Source organism: Arachis ipaensis, chromosome B1 (assembly GCF_059453495.1).
Source record: "Arachis ipaensis isolate K30076 ecotype BB chromosome B1, ASM5945349v1, whole genome shotgun sequence".
In the NCBI taxonomy this organism is placed as follows: domain Eukaryota; kingdom Viridiplantae; phylum Streptophyta; class Magnoliopsida; order Fabales; family Fabaceae; genus Arachis; species Arachis ipaensis.
In genome coordinates this window covers 125,440,467-125,464,836 of record NC_142436.1, presented here as the reverse complement: position 1 = coordinate 125,464,836, position 24,370 = coordinate 125,440,467, and the positions used below count along the sequence as shown (strand labels likewise).

Genomic DNA, 24,370 nt, shown 5'->3' with positions numbered 1-24,370 from the left:
AGCTGACTTGGAACGCCTATTTGGGCCATCAAATCTCGGGCAAAGTATGAATTATTATATATTGCTGGAAAGCCCAGAATATCTACTTTCCAACGCAATTGAGAGCGCACCAATTGGGCTTCTGTAGCTCCAGAAAATCTACTTTGAGTGCAGAGAGGTCAGAATCCAACAGCATCTGCAGTCCTTTTTCAGCCTCTGAATCAGATTTTTGCTCAGGTCCCTCAATTTCAGCCAGAAAATACCTGAAATCACAGAAAAATACACAAACTCATAGTAAAGTCCAGAAATATGATTTTTAAATAAAAACTAACAAAAACATACTAAAAACTAATTAAAATATACTAAAAACATACTAAAAACAATGCCAAAAAGCGTATAAATTATCCGCTCATCACAACACCAAACTTAAATTGTTGCTTGTCCCCAAGCAACTGAAAGTCAAATAGGATAAAAAGAAGAGAATATACAATGAATTCCAAAAACATCTATGAAGATCAGTATTAATTAGATGAGCGGGGCTTTTAGCTTTTTGCTTCTGAACAGTTTTGGCATCTCACTTTATCCTTTGAAGTTCAGAATGATTGGCATCTATAGGAACTCAGAATCCAGATAGTGTTATTGATTCTCCTAGTTAAGTATGTTGATTCTTGAACACAGCTACTTTATGAGTCTTGGCCGTGGCCCTAAGCACTTTGTTTTCCAGTATTACCACCGGATACATAAATGCCACAGACACATAACTGGGTGAACCTTTTTAGATTGTGACTCAGCTTTGCTAGAGTCCCAATTAGAGGTGTCCAGGGTTCTTAAGCACACTCTTCTTTTTGCTTTGGACCTCGACTTTAACCGCTCAGTCTCAAGTTTTCACTTGACACCTTCACGCCACAAGCACATGGTTAGGGACAGCATGGTTTAGCCGCTTAGGCTAGGATTTTATTCCTGTGGGCCCTCCTATCCACTGATGCTCAAAGCCTTGGATCCTTTTTATCACCCTTGCCTTTTGGTTTAAAGGGGTATTGGTTTTTTCTACTTGCTTTTCTTCTCTCTTTTTTTTTGCAAGCTTTTCACTGCTTTTTCTTGCTTCAAGAATCAATTTTATGATTTTTCAGAACATCAGATAACATTTCTCCTTTTCCTCTCATTCTTTCAAGAGCCAACAATTTTAACATTCATAAACAATCAAATTCAAAAATATGCACTGTTCATGCATTCATTCAGAAGAACAATAGTATTGCCACCACATCAAGATAATTAAACTGTTTTAAAATTTGAAATTCATGCACTTCTTTTTCTTTTTCAATTGAAAACATTTTTCATTTAAGAAAGGTGATGGATTCATTTTCATAGCTTTAAGGCATAGACACTTAGACACTAATGATCATGTAATAAAGACACAAACATAAGCATAAAAATTCGAAAAACAAGAAAATAAAGAACAAGGAAATTAAAGAACGGGTCCACCTTAGTGATGGCGGCTTGTTCTTCCTCTTGAAGATCTTATGGAGTGCTTGAGCTCCTCAATGTCTCTTCCTTGCCTTTGTTGCTCCTCTCTCATGGTTCTTTGATCTTCTCTGATTTCATGGAGGATGATGGAATGCTCTTGGTGCTCCACCCTTAGTTGTCCCATGTTGGAACTCAATTCTCCTAGGGAGATGTTGATTTGCTCCCAATAGTTTTGTGGAGAAAAATGCATCCCTTGAGGTATCTCAGGGATTTCATGATGAGGAATTTCCTCATGCTCTTGTCCATGAGTGGGATCTCTTGTTTGCTCCATCCTTTTCTTAGTGATGGGCTTGTCCTCATCAATGAGGATGTCTTCCTCTATGTCAATTCCAACTTAATTGCAGAGGTGACAGATGAGATGAGGGAAGGCTAACCTTGCCAAAGGAGAGGACTTATCCACCACTTTATAGAGTTCTTGGGATATAACCTCATGAACTTCCACTTCCTCTCCAATCATGATGCTATGTATCATGATAGCCCGATCTATATTAGCTTCAGATCGGTTGCTAGTGGGAATGATTGAGCGTTGGATGAACTCCAACCATCCCCTAGCCACGGGCTTGAGGTCATGCCTTCTTAGTTGAACCGGCTTTCCTCTTGAATCTCTCTTCCATTGAGCGCCCTCTTCACATATGTCCATGAGGACTTGGTCCAACCTTTGATCAAAGTTGACCCGTCTAGTGTAGGGGTGTGCATCTCCTTGCATCATAGGCAAGTTGAATGCCAACCTTACATTTTCCGGACTAAAATCTAAGTAATTCCCTCGAACCATTGTAAGCCAATTCTTAGGGTCCGGGTTCACACTTTGATCATGGTTCTTGGTGATCCATGCATTGGCATAGAACTCTTGAACCATTAAGATTCCGACTTGTTGAATGGGGTTGGTGAGAATTTCCCAACCTCTTCTTCGGATCTCATGTCGAATCTCCAGATACTCATTCTTTTTGAGTTTGAAGGGGACCTCGGGGATCACTTTCTTCTTGGCCACAACTTCATAGAAGTGGTCTTGATGCACCCTTGAGAGGAATCTCTCCATCTCCCATGACTCGGAGGTGGAAGCTTTTGCCTTCCCTTTCCTCTTTCTAGAGGTTTCTTCGGCCTTTGGTGCCATAAATGGTTATGGAAAACAAAAATCTTTAGCTTTTACCACACCAAACTTAGAAGGTTGCTTGTCCTTGAGCAAAAGAAGAAAAAAGAGAGTAGAAGAAGAAGAAATAGAGGAGACGGAGTGGGCTTTGTGTTTCGGCCAAGGGGGAGAAGTGTTGGTTAGGTTGTGTAAAAATGAAGTAGTGAAAATGGGTTTATATAGGGGTGAGAGGGGTGTGTATTGTTCGGCTATAAAGGGTGGGTTTGGGAGGCAAAGTGGTTTGAATTTGAATGGTAAGGTAGGTGGGGTTTTATGAAGGATGGATGTGAGTGGTGAAGAGAATGGTGGGATTTGATAAGTGAGGGGTTTTTGGGGAAGAGGAATTGAGGTGATTGGTGAATGGGTGAAGAAGAGAGAGGGAGGTGGGGTAGGTGGGGATCCTGTGGGGTCCACAGATCCTGAGGTGTCAAGGATATCTCATCCCTGCACCAAGTGGCATGCAAAACGCCCCTTTCTGCCAATCCTGGTGTTAAACGCCAGGCTGTTGCCCATTTCTGGCGTTTAACGCCAGCTTCTTGCCCATTCCTAGCGTTAAACGCCAGTCTGGTGCCCTTTTCTGGCGTTAAACGCCCAGAATGGTGCCAGACTGGGCGTTTAACGCCCATTCTGCTACCTTTACTAGCGTTTAAATGCCGGTAACTATCTCCTCCAGGGTGTTCTATTTTTTATTCTGTTTTTCACTCTGTTTCTGCTTTTTTAATTGTTTTTGTGACTTCACATGATCGTCAACCTACAGAAAACATAAAATAACAATAGAAAAGAGAAATTTAACATAGATAAGTAAAAATTGGTTACCTCCCAACAAGCGCTTCTTTAATGTCAATAGCTTGACAGTGGCTCTCATGGAGCCTCACAGATGTTCAGAGCAATGTTGGAACCTCCCAACACCAAACTTAGAGTTTGAATGTGGGGTTCAACACCGAACTTAAAGTTTGGTTGTGGCCTCCCAACACCAAACTTAGAGTTTGACTGTGGGGGCTCTATTTGACTTTGTATTGAGAGAAGCTCTTCATGCTTCCTCTCCATGGTGATAGAGGGATATCCTTGAGCTTTAAACACAAGGGAGTCTCCATTCACTTGAATGATCAATTCTCCTCTGTCAACATCAATCACAGCTTTTGCTGTGGCTAGAAGGGTCTGCCAAGGATGATGGATTCATTCATACACTTTACAGTCTCTAGGACTATGAAATCAGTAGGGATGTAATGGTCTTCAACCTTTACTAAGACATCCTCTAACAGTCCATAAGCCTGTTTCTTTGAATTGTCTGCCATCTCTAGTGAGATTCTTGCAGCTTGTACCTCAATGATCCCTAGCTTCTCCATTACAGAGAGAGGCATAAGGTTTATGCTTGACCCTAGGTCACACAGAGCCTTCTCAAAGGTCATGGTGCCTATGGTACAAGGGATTGAGAACTTTCCAGGGTCCTATCTCTTTTGAGATAATCTCTGCCTTGTCAAGTCATCGAGTTCTTTGATGAGCAATGGAGGTTCATCCTCCCAAGTCTCATTACCAAACAACTTGGCATTTAGCTTCATGATTGCTCCAAGGTACTTAGCAACTTGCTCTTGAGTGACATCTTCATCCTCTTCAGAGGAAGAATACTGGTGCACGAAATTGTGATCTCCAGGCTCGAACAAATCCTGGTAATGGCTCCAAAGCTTGGTGCTCTGATCTTAATTCATAATTGTCACAACTTCGATACAACTAACCAGCAAGTGCACTGGGTCGTCCAAGTAATACCTTACGTGAGTAAGGGTCGAATCCCACGGAGATTGTTGGTATGAAGCAAGATATGGTCATCTTGTAAATCTCAGTCAGGCAGATATAAAGTGATAATGTTGTTTTCGAATATTATATAATAAAATAGGGATAGAGATACTTATGTAAATCATTGGTAGGAATTTCAGATAAGCGAATGGAGATGCTTTTCGTTCCTCTGAACCTCTGCTTTCCTGCTATCTTCTTCCAATCAGTCTTACTCCTTTCCATGGCTGGCTTTATGCAAGGGCATCACCGTTGTCAGTGGCTACATCCCCTCCTCTCAGTGAATAATATGCTCACGCACCCTGTCACGGCACGGCTATTCATCTGTCGGTTCTCGATCATGCTGGAATAGGATTCACCCTCCTTTTGCGTCTGTCACTAACGCCCAGCACTCGCGAGTTTGAAGCTCGTCACAGTCATTCATTCATTGAATCCTACTCAGAATACCACAGACAAGGTTTAAACTTTCCGGATTCTCTTGAATGCCGCCATCATTCTAGCTTACGCCACGAAGATTCTGGTTAGGAGATCTAAGAGATACTCATTCTAGCTTAATTCATGTAGAACAGAAGTGTTTGTCAGGCACGCGTTCATAAGGGAGAAGGATGATGAGCGTCACACATAATCATCACGTTCTTGGGTGCGAATGTATATCTTAGAAGCGAAATAAGAAGAATTGAATAGAAAACAGTAGTACTTTGCATTAATCTTTGAGGAACAGCAGAGCTCCACACCTTAATCTATGGAGTGTAGAAACTCTACCGTATGAAAATACATAAGTGAAGGTCCAGGCATGGCCGAGATGGCCAGCCCCCTAAATGAGATCAATAGTCTCCTAAGATGAACAATGGAATAAAACTGAGACCAAAGATGCCTAATACAATAGTAAAAGGTCCTATTTATAATAAACTAGTCACTAGGGTTTACATGAGTAAGTAGTTGATGCATAAATCCACTTCCTGGGCCCACTTGGTGTGTGCTTGGGCTGGGCTTTAAGTGTTGCACGTGCAGAGGTCCTCCTTGGATTTGAACGCCAGCTTTTGTGCCAGTTTGGGCGTTCAACTCTGGTTTTGGCTCCTTTTCTGGCGCTGGACGCCAGATTTGGGTAGAAAGCTGGCGTTGAACGCCAGTTTACGTCGTCTATTCTTGGCTAAAGTATGGACTATTATACATTGCTAAAAAGCCCTGGATGTCTACTTTCCAACGCAATTAGAAGCGCGCCATTTCGAGTTCTGTAGCTCCAGAAAATCCACTTTGAGTGCAGGGAGGTTAGAATCCAACAGCATCAGCAGTCCTTTTTCAACCTCTGAATCTGATTTCTGCTCAAGTCCCTCAATTTCAGCCAGAAAATACCTGAAATCACAGAAAAACACACAAACTCATAGTAAAATCCAGAAATGTGAATTTAACATAAAAACTAATGAAAACATCCCTAAAAGTAACTAGATCCTACTAAAAACATACTAAAAACAATGCCAAAAAGCGTATAAATTATCCGCTCATCACAACACCAAACTTAAATTGTTGCTTGTCCCCAAGCAACTGAAAATCAAATAGGATAAAAAGAAGAGAATATACTATAAATTCCAAACTATCAATGAAACATAGCTGCAATCATATGAGCGGGACTTATAGCTTTTTGCCTCTTGAATAGTTTTGGCATCTCACTTTATCCATTGAGGTTCAGAATGATTGGCATCTATAGGAACTTCAGAGTTCAGATAGTGTTATTGATTCTCCTAGTTCAGTATGATGATTCTTGAACACAGCTTCTTTATGAGTCTTGGCCGTGGCCCTAAGCACTTTGTTTTCCAGTATTACCACTGGATACATAAATGCCACAGACACATAATTGGGTGAACCTTTTCAGATTGTGACTCAGCTTTGCTAAAGTCTCCAATTAGAGGTGTCCAGGGTTCTTAAGCACACTCTTCTTTTGCTTTGGACCTTGACTTTAACCGCTCAGTCTCAAGTTTTCACTTGACACCTACACGCCACAAGCACATGGTTAGGGACAGCTTGGTTTAGCCGCTTAGGCCAGAATTTTATTCCTTTAGGCCCTCCTATCCACTGATGCTCAAAGCTTTGGGATCCTTTTTATTTGCCCTTGCCTTTTGGTTTTAAGGGTTATTGGCTTTTTCTGCTTGCTTTTTCTTTTTCTTTCTATTTTTTTTCTATTTTTTTTTTCGCCTCTTTTTTTTTTCTGCAAGCCTTGTTCTTTGCTGCTTTTTCTTGCTTCAAGAATCATTTTTATGATTTTTCAGATTATCAAATAACATGTCTCCTAGTCATCATTCTTTCAAGAGCCAACATATTTAACATTCTTAAACAACCACTTCAAAAGACATATGCACTGTTCAAGCATACATTCAGAAAACAAGAAGCATTGTTACCACATCAATATAATTAAACTAAGTTCAAGGATAAATTTGAAACTCATGTACTTCTTGTTCTTTTGAATTAAAACATTTTTCATTTAAGAGAGGTGATGGATTCATAGGACATTTATAACTTTAAGACATAGTTACTAACTACTAATGATCATGTAATGAAGGCACAAACATAGATAAGCACATAACATAGAAAACGAAAAACAGAGAAAGCAAGAACAAGGAATGAATCCACCTTAGTGATGGTGGCGTTTCCTTCTTGAGGAACCAATGATGTCCTTGAGCTCTTCTATGTCTCTTCCTTGTCTTTGTTGCTCCTCCCTCATGGCTTTTTGATCTTCTCTTATTTCATGAAGCATGATGGAGTGCTCTTGATGTTCCACCCTTAGTTGTCCCATATTGGAACTCAATTCTTCTAGGGAGGTGTTGATTTGCTCCCAATAATTTTGTGGAGGAAAGTGCATTTGAGGCATCTCAGGGATCTCATGGAAATGAGCTTCTTGCGCCTCTTGAGCTCCATGACTGGGCTCTCTTGCTTGCTCCATCTTTTTCTTAGTGATGGGCTTGTCCTCTTTGATGAGGATATCTCCCTCTATGTCAATCCCAGCTGAATTGCATAGGTGGCAAATGAGATGAGGGAAGGCTAACCTTGCCATGGTGGAGGACTTGTCAGCCACCTTGTAGAGTTCTTGAGGTATAATCTCATGAACTTCCACCTCTTCTCCAATCATGATGCTATGGATCATGATGGCCCGGTCTATAGTAACTTCAGACCGGTTGCTAGTGGGAATGATTGAGCATTGAATAAACTCCAACCATCCTCTAGCTATAGGCTTGAGGTCCAATCTTCTTAGTTGAACCGGCTTGCCTTTGGAGTCAATCTTCCTTTGAGCTCCTTCTACACATATGTCCATAAGGACTTGGTCCAACCTTTGATCAAAGTTGACTCTCCTTGTGTAGGGGCGTGCGTTCTCTTCCATGTATGGCAAGTTGAACGCCAACCTCACATTCTCCGGACTAAAATCTAAGTATTTCCCCCGAACCATTGTAACATAGTTCTTTGGATCCGGGTTCTTACTTTGATCATGGTTCTTGGTGATCCATGCATTGGCATAGAACTCTTGAACCATTAGGATGCCGACTTGTTGGATGGGATTTGTTAGAACTTCCCAACCTCTTCTTTGAATTTCATGTCGGATCTCCGGATACTCATTTCTTTTGAGTTAAAAAGGGACCTCAGGGATCACCTTCTTCTTGGCCACAACATCATAGAAGTGGTCTTGATGGGCTTTGGAGATGAACCTTTCCATCTCCCATGACTCGGATGTGGAAGCTTTTGTCTTCCCTTTCCCTCTTCTAGAGGATTCTCCGGTCTTAGGTGCCATCAATGTTAATGGAAAAACAAAAAAGCTATGCTTTTACCACACCAAACTTAGAATATTGCTCGTCCTCGAGCAATAAACAAAAGAATAGAAAGAGAAGAAGAAGAAATATGGAGAGGGAGAGGGAGAAGTGGTTTCGGCCAAGAAGGGTATAGAGGGGTTGTGTTGTGTGAATTGGAAGAAGAATGGAGGGCTTTATATAGGGAAGGGAGGGGGGTTATGTTTCGGCCATATGGGTGGGTTTGGGTGGGAAATTGGTTTTGAATTTTGAAGGTAGGTGGAGTTTATGAGGTAGGTTTATGGGGAAGAGTGGATGGATGTGAGTGGTGAAGAGGTGATGGGGAAGAGAGTTTGAGGTGATAGGTGAAGGGTTTTTGGGGAAGAGTGTTTATGGGGTTGTGTGAAAGAGAGTGGTGAGAAGAAGTGAGTAGAGGTAGGTGGGGATCCTGTGGGGTCCACAGATCCTGAGTGGATCCTGTGGGGTCCACAGATCCTGAGGTGTTCAAGGATTTACATCCCTGCACCCATTAGGCATGTAAAAATGCCTTTGTACCCAACTCTGGGCGTTCAGCGCCAGGTTGGTGGCCATTTTGGGCGTTCAACGCCCATTTGTGTGCCATTTCTGGCGTTGAACGCCAGAACCATGCCTGTTCTGGCGTTCAGCGCCCAGAAGCTGCCCATTTTGGGCGTTCAGCGCCAGAACCATGCTCTGTTCTGGCGCTGAACGCCAGAAAGATGCTCCTCCAGGGTGTGATTTTTCTTCTGCTGTTTTTTATTCCGTTTTCAATTTTTATATTTATTTTGTGACTCCACATGATCATGAACCTAAGAAAACATGAAAAATAATAAAAATAAGAATTAGATAAACATTGGGTTGCCTCCCAACAAGCGCTTCTTTAATGTCAATAGCTTGACAGTGGGCTCTCATGGAGCCTCACAGATGTGCAGAGCTTTGTTGAGACTCTCCAACACCAAACTTAGAGTTTGGATATGGGAGTTCAACACCAAACTTAGAGTTTGGTTGTGGCCTCCCAACACCAAACTTAGAGTTTGACTGTGGGGGCTCTGGTTGACTCTGCTTGGAGAGAAGCTTTTTCTGCTTCCTCTCTATGGTTGCAGAGGGGGATCCTTGAGTTTTGAATACAAGGGAGTTCTCATTCCATTGAAGGAATATTTCACCTCTGTCAACATTAATCACAGCTCTTGCTGTGGCCAGGAAAGGTCTTCCTAGGATGATGGATTCATCCTCTTCCTTTCCAGTATCCAGGACTATGAAATCAGTAGGTATGTAAAGGCCCTCAACCTTTACTAATACATCTTCTACTTGTCCATAAGCCTGTTTTCTTGAGCTGTCTGCCATCTCTAGTGAGATTTTAGCAGCTTGCACCCCATAGATTCCCAGTTTCTCTATTACAGAGAGGGGCATGAGGTTTATCCCTGAACCAAGGTCACACAGAGCCTTAAAGATCATGGTGCCTATGGTACAAGGGATTATGAACTTTCCAGGATCCTGTCTCTTCTGAGGCAATGTCAGTTGATCCAGATCACTTAGTTCATTGATGAACAAGGGAGGTTCAACTTCCCTAGTATCAATGCCAAATAATTTGGCATTCAGCTTCATGATTGCACCAAGAAATTTGGCAGTTTGCTCTTCAGTAACATCCTCATTCTCTTCAGAAGAGGAATACTCATCAGAGCTCATGAAGGGCATAAGGAGGTTCAATGGGATCTCTATGGTCTCTAGATGAGCCTCAGAGTCCCTTGGTTCCTCAGAGGGAAGCTCCTTATTGACCACTAGACGTCCCAGGAGGTCTTCCTCCTTGGGATTCACGTCCTCTCCTCTCCTCACAGGTTCGGCCAGTGCACTTATGTCAATGGCCTTGCACTCTCCTTTTGGGTTCTCTTCTGTATTACTTGGGAGAGTACTAGGAGGGATTTCAGTGATCTTTTTACTCAGCTGGCCCACTTGTGCTTCCAAATTTCTAATGGAAGACCTTGTTTCATTCATGAAACTTACAGTGGCCTTAGATAGATCAGAGACTAGATTTGCTAAATTAGAAGCATTTTGTTCAGAGTTCTCTGTCTGTTGCTGAGTTGATGATGGAAAAGGTTTGCTATTGCTAAACCTATTTCTTCCACCATTATTAAAGCCTTGTTGGGGCTTTTGATCCTTCCATGAGAAATTTGGATGATTTCTCCATGTTGAGTTATAGGTGTTTCCATAAGGTTCACCTAAGTAATTTACCTCTGCTATTGCAGGGTTCTCAGGATCATAGGCTTCTTCTTCAGAAGATGCCTCTTGAGTACTGTTGGATGCAGCTTGCATTCCATGCAGACTCTGAGAAATCATATTGACTTGCTGAGTCAATATTTTATTCTGAGCCAATATGGCATTCAGAGTATCAACTTCAAGAATTCCCTTCTTCATAGGCGTCCCATTGCTTACAGGATTCCTTTCAGAAGTGTACATGAACTGGTTATTAGCAACCATGTCAATGAGTTCTTGAGCTTCTGCAGGCGTTTTCTTTAGGTGAATGGATCCACCTGCAGAGGTATCCAATGACATCTTTGATAACTCAGATAAACCATCATAGAATATATCCAGGATGGTCCATTCTAAAAGCATGTCAGAAGGACACTTTTTGGTCAACTGTTTGTATCTTTCCCAAGCTTCATAGAGGGATTCACCTTCTTTTTGTCTGAAGGTTTGAACATCAGCTCTAAGCTTGCTGAGCTTTTGAGGAGGAAAGTACTTGGCTAAGAAAGCCGTGACCAGCTTATCCCAAGAGTTCAGGCTGTCTTTAGGTTGAGAATCCAACCATAATCTAGCTCTGTCTCTTACAGCAAAAGGGAAAAGCATGAGCCTGTAGACTTCAGGATCTACTCCATTAGTCTTAACAGTATCACATATCTGCAAGAATTCAGTTAAGAACTGAAAAGGATCTTCAGATGGAAGTCCATGAAACTTGTAGTTCTGCTGCATCAGAGAAACTAATTGAGGTTTCAGCTCAAAGTTGTTTGCTCCAATGGCAGGAATGGAGATGTTTCTTCCATGTAAATTGGAATTAGGTGCAGTAAAGTCACCAAGCATCTTCCTTACATTATTATTATTTTCGGCTGCCATCTCCTCTGCCTGTTCAAAAATTTCTGAAAGGTTATCTCTGGATTGTTGTATTTTAGCTTCTCTTAATTTTCTCTTCAGAGTCCTTTCAGGTTCTGGATCTGCTTCCACAAGAATGTCCTTATCCTTGCTCCTGCTCATATGACAAAGAAGAAGGCACAGAAAAATAATAATAATAATGGAGATCCTTTATACCACAGTATAGGGATCCCTGTGTGAGTGGAAGAAAAGAGGGGATGATAAAGAATGTGATGTAAAAAAAGAAACACAACTGTACGAATGGAAGAGATGTGAGATGAGATGTTAGGATATGAATGAATAAATAGAATGAGATGGGGGAGGGATAATTTTCGAAAATTATTTTGAAAAAGAGTTAGTGATTTTTGAAAATGGTTTTTGAAAAATTGTTAGTAATTTTCGAAAATTATTGAAATCAAAAATAAAAATTAAAAATAATTAGTTAATTGAAAAGAAGTTTTTGAAAAAGAGAGAAGATATTTTCGAAAATTAGAGAGAGGGAGAGTTAGTTAGGTGGTTTTGAAAAAGTTAAGAAACAAACAAAAAGTTAGTTAGTTAGTTGAAACAAATTTTGAAAAGATAAGAAGTTAGGAAGTTAGAAAAGATATTTTGAAAAGATATTTTTGAAAAAGATAAGATAAGAAGATATTTTTGAAAAGATATGATAGAAATTAGTTTTTGAAAAAGATTTGATTTTTAAAATCTCAATTAATGACTTGATTCATAAGAAATCACAAGATATGATTCTAGAACTTAAAGTTTGAATCTTTCTTAACAAGCAAGTAACAAACTTCAAATTTTTGAATCAAAACATTAATTGATTATGTTATTTTCGAAAATTTGGTATAAAAATAAGAAAAATATTTTTGAAAAATATTTTTGAAATTTTCGAAAATAACTAAGAATTTTGAAAAAGATTTTATTTTTGAAAAAGATTTTGAAAAAGATAAGATTTTCAAATTGAAAATTTGATTTGACTCATGAGAAACAATTTGATTTTAAATATTTTTGAAAAAGTCAACTCAAATTTTCGAATGATGAGAGAAAAGGGAAAGATATTTTTTTTATTTTTGAAATTTTTATGAAAAACATGAAAAATATGCAATGCATGAAATTTTTAGATCAAAACAATGAATGCATGCAAGAATGCTATGAATGTCAAGATGAACACCAAGAACACTTTGAATGTCATGATGAACATCAAGAACATATTTTTGAAAAATTTTTAATGCAAAGAAAGCATGCAAGACACCAAACTTAGAATTCTTTAATGCTTAGACACTAAGAATTCAAGAATGCATATGATAAACATGAAAAGACAAAAAATCATCAAGATCAAACAAGAAGACTTACCAAGAACAACTTGAAGATCATGAAGAACACTATGAATGCATGAATTTTCGAAAAATGCAAGATGCACATGCAATTGACACCAAACTTATAACATGACTCAAGACTCAAACAAGAAACAGAAAAATATTTTTGATTTTTATGATTTTCTAATTTTTTTGGATTTTTTATTTTATATTTTTCGAAAATAATTTTGAAAAAGGAAAATAAGGATTCCAAAATTTTTAATATGAATTCCAGGAATCTTGCCATGTTAGTCTAAAGCTTCAGTCCAGGAATTAGACATGGCTCACTAGCCAGCCAAGCTTTCAATGAAAGCTCCAGTCCAAAACACTAGACATGGCCAATGGCCAGCCAAGCTTTAGTCTTTAACACGAGAGTATATTGATCTTGATAACAAATTGCTGCCTCAGTCCAAATAAATTTAGACATGGCTTTACAGCCAGCCAGGCTTCAACATGCTTCATGAAACACTAGAATTCATTCTTAAAAATCTTGAATCAAATTTTTGAAAACATTTTTATATTTTTCGAAAACAAAAGAGAAAAATTTTTTGAAAATATTTTTGAAAGATTTTTGAAAAGAAAACGAAAAGAAGGTTACCCAATCTGAGCAACAAGATAAACCGTCAGTTGTCCAAACTCAAACAATCCCCGGCAACGGCGCCAAAAACTTGGTGCACGAAATTGTGATCTCCAGGCTCGAACAAATCCTGGTAATGGCTCCAAAGCTTGGTGCTCTGATCTTAATTCATAATTGTCACAACTTCGATACAACTAACCAGCAAGTGCACTGGGTCGTCCAAGTAATACCTTACGTGAGTAAGGGTCGAATCCCACGGAGATTGTTGGTATGAAGTAAGCTATGGTCATCTTGTAAATCTCAGTCAGGCAGATATAAAGTGATAATGTTGTTTTCGAATATTATATAATAAAATAGGGATAGAGATACTTATGTAAATCATTGGTAGGAATTTCAGATAAGCGAATGGAGATGCTTTTCGTTCCTCTGAACCTCTGCTTTCCTGCTATCTTCTTCCAATCAGTCTTACTCCTCTCCATGGCTGGCTTTATGCAAGGGCATCACCGTTGTCAGTGGCTACATCCCCTCCTCTCAGTGAATAATATGCTCACGCACCCTGTCACGGCACGGCTATTCATCTGTCGGTTCTCGATCATGCTGGAATAGGATTCACCCTCCTTTTGCGTCTGTCACTAACGCCCAGCACTCGCGAGTTTGAAGCTCGTCACAGTCATTCATTCATTGAATCCTACTCAGAATACCATAGACAAGGTTTAGACTTTCCGAATTCTCTTGAATGCCGCCATCATTCTAGCTTACGCCAAGAAGATTCTGGTTAGGAGATCTAAGAGATACTCATTCTAGCTTAATTCATGTAGAACAGAAGTGTTTGTCAGGCACGCGTTCATAAGGGAGAAGGATGATGAGCGTCACACATAATCATCACGTTCTTGGGTGCGAATGTATATCTTAGAAGCGAAATAAGAAGAATTGAATAGAAAACAGTAGTACTTTGCATTAATCTTTGAGGAACAGCAGAGCTCCACACCTTAATCTATGGAGTGTAGAAACTCTACCGTATGAAAATACATAAGTGAAGGTCCAGGCATGGCCGAGATGGCCAGCCCCCTAAACGAGATCAATAGTCTCCTAAGATGAACAATGGAATAAAACTGAGACCAAAGATGCCTAATACAATAGTAAAAGGTCCTATTTATAATAAACTAGTCACTAGGGTTTACATGAGTAAGTAGTTGATGCATAAATCCACTTCCTGGGCCCACTTGGTGTGTGCTTGGGCTGGGCTTTAAGTGTTGCACGTGCAGAGGTCCTCCTTGGAGTTGAACGCCAGCTTTTGTGCCAGTTTGGGCGTTCAACTCTGGTTTTGGCTCCTTTTCTGGCGCTGGACACCAGATTTGGGTAGAAAGCTGGCGTTGAACGCCAGTTTACGTCGTCTATTCTTGGCCAAAGTATGGACTATTATACATTTCTGGAAAGCCCTGGATATCTACTTTCCAACGCAATTGGAAGCGCGCCATTTCGAGTTCTGTACCTCCAGAAAATCCACTTTGAGTGCAGGGAGGTCAGAATCCAACAGCATCAGCAGTCCTTTTTCAACCTCTGAATCTGATTTCTGCTCAAGTCCCTCAATTTCAGCCAGAAAATATCTGAAATCACAGAAAAACACACAAAATCATAGTAAAGTCCAGAAATGTGAATTTAACATAAAAACTAATGAAAACATCCCTAAAAGTAACTAGATCCTACTAAAAACATACTAAAAACAATGCCAAAAAGCGTATAAATTATCCGCTCATCAAATACTTATCAGAGCTCATGAATGGCAAAAGTAAATTTAATGGAATCTCTATGGTCTCAGTGTGAGCCTCATATTCCCATGGTTCCTCATTAGGGAACTCCATGGAGGTCAGTGGGTGTCCATTGAGGTCTTCCTCAGTGAGAATCACTGCCTCTTCCTCCTCTCTATGTTCAGCCATGTGAGATGTGGTTATGGCCTTGCACTCTCTTTTTGGATTCTCTTCTGTATTGCTTGGGAGAGTGCTAGGAGGGAGTTCGGTAATTTTCTTACTCAGCTGACCCAATTGTGCCTCCAAATTTCTAATGGAGGACCTTGTTTCAGTCATGAAACTTTGAGTGGTTTTGATTAGATCAGAGACAATGGTTGTTAAGTCAGAGTGGTCTTGCTTAGAATTCTCTATCTGTTGCTGAGAAGATGATGGAAAAGGCTTGCTATTGCTAAACCTGTTTCTTCCACCATTATTGTTGTTGAAACCTTATTGAGGTCTCTGTTGATCCTTCCATGAGAGATTTGGATGATTTCTCCATGAAGGATTATAGGTGTTTCCATAGGATTATCCCATGTAATTCACCTCTTCCATTGCTGGGTTCTCAGGATCATAAGCTTCTTCTTCAGAGGAAGCTTCCTTAGTACTGCCTGTTGCTGCTTGCATTCCAGACAGACTCTGAGAAATCATATTGACTTGTTAGGTCAATATTTTATTCTGAGCCAATATGGCATTTAGAGTATCAATCTCAAAGACTCCTTTCTTCTGAGCTGTCCCATTATTCACAGGATTCTTTTCAGAAGTGTACATGAATTAGTTTTTTGCAACCATTTCAATGAGTTCTTGAGCTTCTGCAGGCGTCTTCTTCAGATGAAGAGATCCTCCAACAGAGCTATCCAATGACATCTTGGATAGTTCAGACAGACCATCATAGAAGATTCCTATGATGCTCCATTCTGAAAGCATGTCAGAAGGGCACCTTCTGATCAATTGCTTGTATATCTCCCAAGCTTCATAGAGGGACTCACCACCCTTCTGTCTAAAGGTTTGGACTTCCACTCTAAGCTTGCTCAATTTTTGAGGTGGAAAGAACTTTGCCAAGAAGGCATTGACTAGCTTTTCCCAAGAGTTCAGGCTTTCTTTAGGTTGTGAATACAACCATGTCCTAGCTCTGTCTCTTACAATAAAAGGAAAAAGCATAAGTCTGTAGACTTCAGGGTCAACCCCATTGGTCTTAACAGTGTCACAGATTTGCAAGAACTCAGCTAAAAAACTGATGAGGATCTTCCAATGGAAGTCCATGAAACTTGCAATTCTGTTGCATTAGAGAAACTAATTGAGGCTTAAGCTCAAAGTTGTTTGCTCCAATGGCAGGGATTGAGATGCTTCTCCCATAGAAATCAGGAGTAGGTGCAGTAAAGTCACCAAGCACCTTCCTTGCATTGTTGGCATTGTTGTTGTTTTCGGCTGCCATGGTTTCTTCTTCTTTGAAGAGTTCTGTTAGGCCCTCTAAAGAGAATTGTTCTTTAGCTTCTCTTAGCTTTCTCTTTAAGGTCCTTTCAGGTTCAGGATCAGCTTGAACAAGTATGCCTTTATCTTTGTTCCTGCTCATATGAAAGAGAAGAGAACAAGAAAGTATGGAATCCTCTATGTCACAGTATAGAGATTCCTTGAGGTGTCAGAGGAAAAGAAGAATAGAAGGAGGAGGTGGAGAAGAGGGAATTCGAACTTATCAAGAGGGATAGAGTTCAAATTGCACCTTGATGAGGAGTCTTAGTCCTTTAAATAGAAGGATGTGAAAAGAGGGGAAGAAATTTTCGAAATTAATTAAAAGATTTTAAAAAGAAAATTTGAAAATTTGATTGAGATTTTCGAAAACTAAGATTGGGAAGGAAATAAAGTGATTTTTGAAAAATATTTTGAAATTAGAAAAATATATGATTGAAAAAATTAATTTTGAAAAAGATGTAATTGAAAAGATATGTTTGAAAAGATATGGTTGAAACTCAATTTAGAAAAAGAAAAGTTTTTAAAATTAAAGTTGATTACTTGACTATCAAGAAATTAAAAGATAAGATTTTAAAATTTAAAGTTTGATCCTTTCTTAATAGGCAAGTAACAACTTGAAAGTTTTGAAGTAAATCTTTAATTGAAGCAAGAATTTTTGAAAATGGTAAAAATAAATATAAAATGGAAAGAAATTGATTTTGAAAGAGATATGATTGAAAAGATATGATTTGAAAAAGATTTGATTTTGAAAAATTATGAAAACTTGAAAAAAATGTGAATTAAAAACAAAATCTTCCCTCTAGTGTCATCCTGGCGTTAAACGCCCAGAATGGTGCCCATTCTGGTGTTTAACGCCCAAATCTCTACCTTTTTGGGCGTTAAACGCCAGTTTTCCTTCTTCACTGGGCATTTTGAACGCCTAGCTTTTTCTGTTTGATTCCTCTGCTGAAGGTTCTGAATCTTCAATTCTCTGTATTATTGACTTGAAAAGACATAGTTTAAAAATATTTTTTGAATTTTTGATGATGAGAAATAATAAAAAATACAACTAAGATCAAATAAACAATGCATGCAAGACACCAAACTTTAATGTTTGTATACTAAGAACTATAAAAATGTAAAATTGCATATGAAAAATAACAAAACACACAAAACAAGAGAATTTAAAGATCATAGCAATGAAATCATCAAGAACAACTTGAAGATTAATGAAGAACATGCATGAATTCGAAAAATGTAAGAAGAACAGAAACATGCAATTGCACCAAACTTAAAATTAGACAATAGACTCAGAAGAAACATAAAATATTTTTGGTTTTTATGATTTTAATATTTTTTTGTATTTTCAAAAATTATATAGAAAAGAAAATAAAGAGAATCAAAACTTTTAATAAGAATTCCAGGAATCATGCAATGTTATTCTAAAGCTTCAGTCTAAAAAGATTAGACATGTTTGGCCAAGCTTCAGCAGGACATTACATTCAGCAGCTAAATTGATGAGAATCAATCAGCATTTGTAATGCTAAGAACATCACCTTGAAACTCTAGAATTCATTCTTAAAAATTCTGAAAAATACCTAATCTAAGCAACAAGATGAACCGTCAGTTGTCCAAACTCGAACAATCCCCGGCAACGGCGCCAAAAACTTGGTAGGAAAAATTGTGATCATCAACAATGGCGCCAAAGGACTTGGAGCTCTTAAACGTGAATCACACTTTGTCACAATTCCACACAACTAACCAGCAAGTGCACTGGGTCGTCCAAGTAATAAACCTTACGTGAGTAAGGGTCGATCCCACGGAGATTGTCGGCTTGAAGCAAGCTATGGTCATCTTGAAAATCTCAGTCAGGCAGATTCAATTGGTGATGGAGGATTGATAATTAAAAGATGAATAAAACATAAAATAAAGATAGAGATACTTATGTAATTCATTGGTGGATTTCAGATAAGCGTATGAAGATGCTTTGTTCCCCTTGAACCTCTGCTTTCCTATTGCCTTCTTCCAATCATTCATACTCCTTTCCATGGCAAGCTTTATGTTGGGCATCACCGTTGTCAATGGCTACATCCCGTCCTCTCAGTGAAAATGGTCCTGATGTTCTGTCACAACATCGGCTAATCAGCTGTCGGTTCTCGATCATATCGGAATAGGATCCATTAATCCTTTTGCGTCTGTCACACGCCCCACAATCGCGAGTTTGAAGCTCGTCACAGTCATCCCTTCCCAGATCCTACTCGGAATACCACTGACAAGGTTTAGACTTTTCGGATCTCAGGAATGGCTGCCATTAATTCTAGCCTATACCACGAAGGTTCCAATCTTAGATTAGAAACCCAAGAGATACACACTCAATCGAAGGTAGAACGGAGGTGGTTGTCAGGCACACGTTCATAGGTGAGAATGATGATGAGTGTCACGGATCATCACATTCATCAAGTTGAAGAACAAGTGATATCTTAGAGAAGAAGTAGGCGTGAATTGAATAGAAAAACAGTAGTAATTGCATTAATTCATGAGGAACAGCAGAGCTCCACACCTTAATCTATGGTGTGTAGAAACTCCACCGTTGAAAATACATAAGAACAAGGTCTAGGCATGGCCGTGAGGCCAGCCCCCAAACGTGCATAAGACTCTCAAAGATCAAAAGTATATCAAGTGTCTCAAGTGTGTGAAATATAATAACAAAAGGTCCTATTTATAAAGAACTAGTAGCCTAGGGTTACAGAAATCAGTAATTAATGCAGAAATCTTTTTCCGGGCCCACTTGGTGTGTGCTTGGGCTGAGCATTGAAGCTTTCATGTGTAGAGACTTTTCTTGGAGTTAAACGCCAGCTTTTGTGCCAGTTTGGGCGTTTAACTCCAGCTTTTGTGCTAGTTTTGGAGTTAAACGCCAGAATTCTTGAGCTGACTTGGAACGCCTATTTGGGCCATCAAATCTCGGGCAAAGTATGGATTATTATATATTTCTGGAAAGCTAAGAATGTCTACTTTCCAACGCAATTGAGAGCGCACCAATTGGGCTTCTGTAGCTCCATAAAATCTACTTTGAGTGCAGGGAGGTCAGAATCCAACAGCATCTACAGTCCTTTTTCAGCCTCTGAATCAGATTTTTGCTCAGATCCCTCAATTTCAGCCAGAAAATACCTGAAATCACAGAAAAATACACAAACTCATAGTAAAGTCCAGAAATATGATTTTTAAATAAAAACTAATAAAACATACTAAAAACTAATTAAAATATACTAAAAACATACTAAAAATAATGCTAAAAAGCGTATAAATTATCAGCTCATCACGTGCCTTGAGCAGAACGCAAATGAGGCGTACGCACGACCGACGCGTACGCGTGACAAGGAAAACTCCCAAACCACGCAAACGCGTGACCTACGCGAACGCGTGACAGACGCCACGTACAAAAATCTGCAGAAAACGCCCCCAGCGATTTCTGGACCCTTTTTCGGCCCAATTCCAAATCCAGAAACACATAATATAAGCCAGAGAATTGGGGAATCAAATAACAACTTAGGAAGACGAATTACAACTTTCAAAATACACACTTTTAGGTTTAGATGTAGTTTTAGTGAGAGAGAGAGAGGTTCTCTCCTTTCTCTTAGGATTAGGATTTAGGATTTCCATTATGTTTAGGCTACTTCTCTTCAATCACAGGTTCAATGTTCCTTTAATTTATTTTCTACTTTTATTTATTCTATTACTTTAATTGTTATTTATCTTTTCAATTTGGCTTATGAACCATTCATGTTAGGATTTTCTTAATTAATATAAATTGAGGTATTTTAGATACAAGATCGTTTTCTTCTATTTATGTTATTGATATTTTTTATTCATCCAAATTATTTTCATTCAAGTAGATTTTCTTCCCTTTTGGTTTTGGTTAAGTGATTGGTAACACTTGAGTTATCAAACTCAGCTGTTGATTGAAATTGGAATCGCTGATTGATTTGGATCACTCTAAAAGCTAGTCTTCCCATAGGAGTTGACTAGGACTTAAAGATTAAATTAATCAGTCCACTTGACTTTCCTTTGCTTTAGTAAAGGTTGACTAAGTGGGATTGAAAATCCAATTCCCATCACACCTGATAAGGATAACTAGGATAGAAATTCCAATTCTTATACCTTGCCAAGAGCTTTTATTATTATTAATTTATTTTCTGCCATTTAAATTACTTGCTCCTTATTTCAAAAACCCAAAAATTCTACCTTTTTTATAATCAATAATAAATCATACTTCCCTGCATTTCCTTGAGAAGACGACCCGAGGTTTGAATACTTCGGTTATTTATTTTTATTGGGTTTGCTTTAGTGACAAATAAAACTTTTGTACAAAAGGATTCTCTGTCGGTTTAGAAACTATACTTGTAACGCGACTATATTTTTACAAAATTCTAAATTAGCAGAAAATCTGTTCGTCAGCGGGGGTGATCTCATCATAGAATATCTGGAGTTGGACCCAGTCTGTAAAGATATCTGGAGGGCACTTCCTGAGCAACTCTTTGTACCTCTCCCAAGCTTCATAGAGGGACTCTCCTTCATGTTGTCTGAAGGTTTGAACATCGTTTCTGAGCTTAGTCAACCTCTGAGGTGGGAAGAACTTGTTTAGAAACTTAGTGACCAAGTCTTCCCATGTGGCTATGCTCTCCTTGCATTGATTATCCAACCACTGCATATCCTGATCTCTTATAGTAAAAGGAAAAAGCAACAAAGGATAAACCTCAGCCAAGATGCCATTTATCTTGACAGTGTCACAAATTTGCAAAAAATTTGAGATAAATAAATTCGAATCTTCTTGCAGGCTCCCACTGAATTGACAATTTTGTTGCACTAGAGTGACAAGCTGGGACTTTAATTCAAAGTTATTGGTATTTGACAGTAGGTGTCACAATGCTACTTTCACAACTCCTTGGATTAGGAGTAGTGAAAGATCCAAGAGTCCTCCTAGGTTGAGGAGCATTAGCATTGTGATTTGCATTCTCTGCCATCTTGAAATCAAGCTCTTCTTCTACTACCTCTTCAATTTCTTCTTCAACTCTTTGATTTCTAGCTTGTTTCTTTGTCTCCAAATAGTTCTTTTAATCTCGGGATCATATTGAAGAGGTTATTTATCCCCGTTGTTTTGCATATAAAAAAACAACAAGAAAATCAAATTGGAACTCCTTTCAGAGTGTGAAGGAAATTCCAGGGGGAAAATAAAATAGAAACAGTAAATAAACAAAAGAAAAAAAAGGTCTAATCTAGGTAATCAATTGATTGGTAGTTTGTTAACCACAATTAATCCCCAGCAACGGTGCCAAAAACTTCATGCAAATTTTACAAACCACAAAACACTGGCAAGTACACCGAGTAGTATCAAGTAATAACTCACGGTGAGTGAGTATCGATCCAATGAGGATTAAAAGATTAAGCAAGCAATGATCAATTGATTAATCTAGTTAGACAATCAAATTAGGATTTTAGAGAGCTTTAAACATAAACAACAATTAAATAAGAGTAGACAATGAATATTAAAAAGTGATATGATTAAAAGAGTTAAGGTTTTAGAGATGTTAAAACTTCTGGATCAATACTTTTCATTTTTTCACCTTGATCATGCAAAGATACTCTTATGAAAAATCATTAGTAATCAAACTCCAATCCCATGGTGATTTAATTTATTTTTAACCTAATTAATTGCTAATCCTTTAGTCAATTATTTAAGAAAAGAGTTAAGCATGTTCATTGATTTATAAAGCCACATAATTCATAAAAATATCCTCTAGTTGATTTTATGTCACATATCAAATCTAGTTTCAAAACTTAAGAGTTGTGAGAATTGGTTTTCAAGCTTAATTCAGTTAATCAACTTTTCCAAGAAGTTAAAAGAATTCAAGTCAGAGAAAAATTGTTTCCCAACACATTCAAACCCTTTAGGAAGAAGAATGAAAACTTTTTTTTAAAAAGATATCAATGCATAAATCAAAGGTAGAAAAAAAGCTAGTATATTAATCCATGGAATCAACAAAGCTCCTAACCTTAACCAAGGAGAATTAGTTACTCATGTTCTTCAAGGAAATCTTTAGAAAACAGAAACTATCGAAGAGGAGTAACGATCGGATTTTTCTGCCGGTAAAGAATTTTTATAAAAATATAATCGCGTTGTAAGTATAGTTTCTAAACCAATAGAGAATCCTTTCGTACAAAAGTTTGGTTGTCACAAGTAACAAAACCCAATAAAATTTATAACCGAAGTATTTAAACCTCGGGTCGTCTTCTCAAGGAATTGCAGGGAGGTATGATTTATTATTGGTTATGTAAAAAGGTATATTTTTGGGTTTTTTTAATGTATAAGATAAAAAGCAAGAATAGTAAATGGCAAGAAAGTAAACTGTAGGAATTAATTTAAATAAATAATAAAACTCTTGGCAAGGTATGAGAACTGGATGTTCTATCCTAGTTATCCTTATCAATTGTGAAGAGAATTGGATTTTGCTCCCACTTTGTTAACCTCTAACTATGAAGGTAAGTTAAGTGGATGAATCAATTTGATTCCTTAGGTCCTAGTCAATTCCTAAGAAAAGACTAGAGTTATTAGAATTCAAATCAATCAGCAAATTCCAATGTTCAAACAACAGCTGAGTTTAATAACTCAAGTGTTACCAATTACTTAACCAAGGCCAAAAGAAGAAAATAAATCTACTCGAATAAAAATGCCTTCAGATGGGAAGCAGCAGTAACATAAATAAAAGAAAAAAAAATCTTAAATTTGAAATACCTCAAATTGCATTTAAACATAAATTCAAGTCCTAACATGGAAAGGTTCATAAACCATATTGAAAAAATAAATAACAATTAAAGTAATAGAATAAATAAAACTAGAAAGTAATTTGAAGGAATATTGAACCTGTGATTAAAGAAATAACCATAAACTGAAAGGAATCCTAATTCTAAAAATCTAAATCCTAAATCCTAAATCCTAAGAGAGAGCAGAGAGCCTCTCTCTCTAAAAGCTACATCTAAAACCTAAAAATTATGAATTATGAGCCATGTCTATTGTTCGGATGCATTCCCTCACTTTATAGCCTCTAATCTGTGTTTTCTGGGTCGAGAACTGGGTCAGAAACAGCCCAGAATTCGCTGGTTGCGAATTCAAATACGCTGATTTTCGCAGATGCGACGCGTCCACGTAGAGCACGCGTTCGCGTCACTTATCGTCAAGGAAACTATGGAAAATTATATATCATTTCAAAGCCCCGGACGTTAGCTTTCTAACAAAACTGGAACCGCATCATTTGGACCTCTATAGCTCAAGTTATGATCGATTTAGTGCGAGAGGGTCAGGCTGACAGCTTTGCAGTTCCTTTAATTTCTTGTATTCCTTCTACTTTTGCATGCTTCCTTTCCATCCTCTGAGTCATTCCTGTCCTGTAATCTCTGAAATCACTTAACGCACATATCAAGGCATCAAATGGTAATAAGAGAAGATTAATATTAGCAAATATAAGGCCAAAGAAGCATATTTTCAATCATAGCACAAAATCAGGAAGGGGAATGTAAAACATGCATTTTGTATGAACAAGTGTATGAAAGATTGATAAAATCCACTCAATTGAGCACAAGATAAACCATAAAATAGTGGTTTATCAACCTCCCCACACTTAAACATTAGCATGTCCTCATGCTAAGCTCAAGAGAAGCTATAAGGGAGTGAAGAGGAATGGTAGAATGTTTGAAATGCAACCTATCTATATGAATGCAACTACATGCTAAGATGTTTCTATCTACTTGGTTAAAAGTAAATAAGCTCTTCAAGACAAACATAAATCAGATTTCACTAATTCAAATTATACAATAAAAGACAA

At 38.2% G+C, this 24,370-nt stretch overlaps 3 non-coding genes across 3 annotated transcripts; all 3 read left to right on the top strand.

The window, feature by feature from the left end:
• Positions 1 to 10,809: 10,809 nt before the first annotated feature.
• On the top strand, positions 10,810 to 10,917 carry LOC148578263 (small nucleolar RNA R71). Its single transcript, XR_015903612.1, has one exon. It is a non-coding gene; the product is annotated as a small nucleolar RNA R71 (small nucleolar RNA).
• A 5,048-nt stretch (positions 10,918 to 15,965) lies between these two features.
• Positions 15,966 to 16,073, top strand: LOC148578262 (small nucleolar RNA R71). The gene has a single exon (XR_015903510.1). It is a non-coding gene; the product is annotated as a small nucleolar RNA R71 (small nucleolar RNA).
• Positions 16,074 to 20,995: 4,922 nt separating this feature from the next.
• LOC148578261 (small nucleolar RNA R71) lies at positions 20,996 to 21,102 on the top strand. Its single transcript, XR_015903004.1, has one exon. It is a non-coding gene; the product is annotated as a small nucleolar RNA R71 (small nucleolar RNA).
• Positions 21,103 to 24,370: the final 3,268 nt, after the last annotated feature.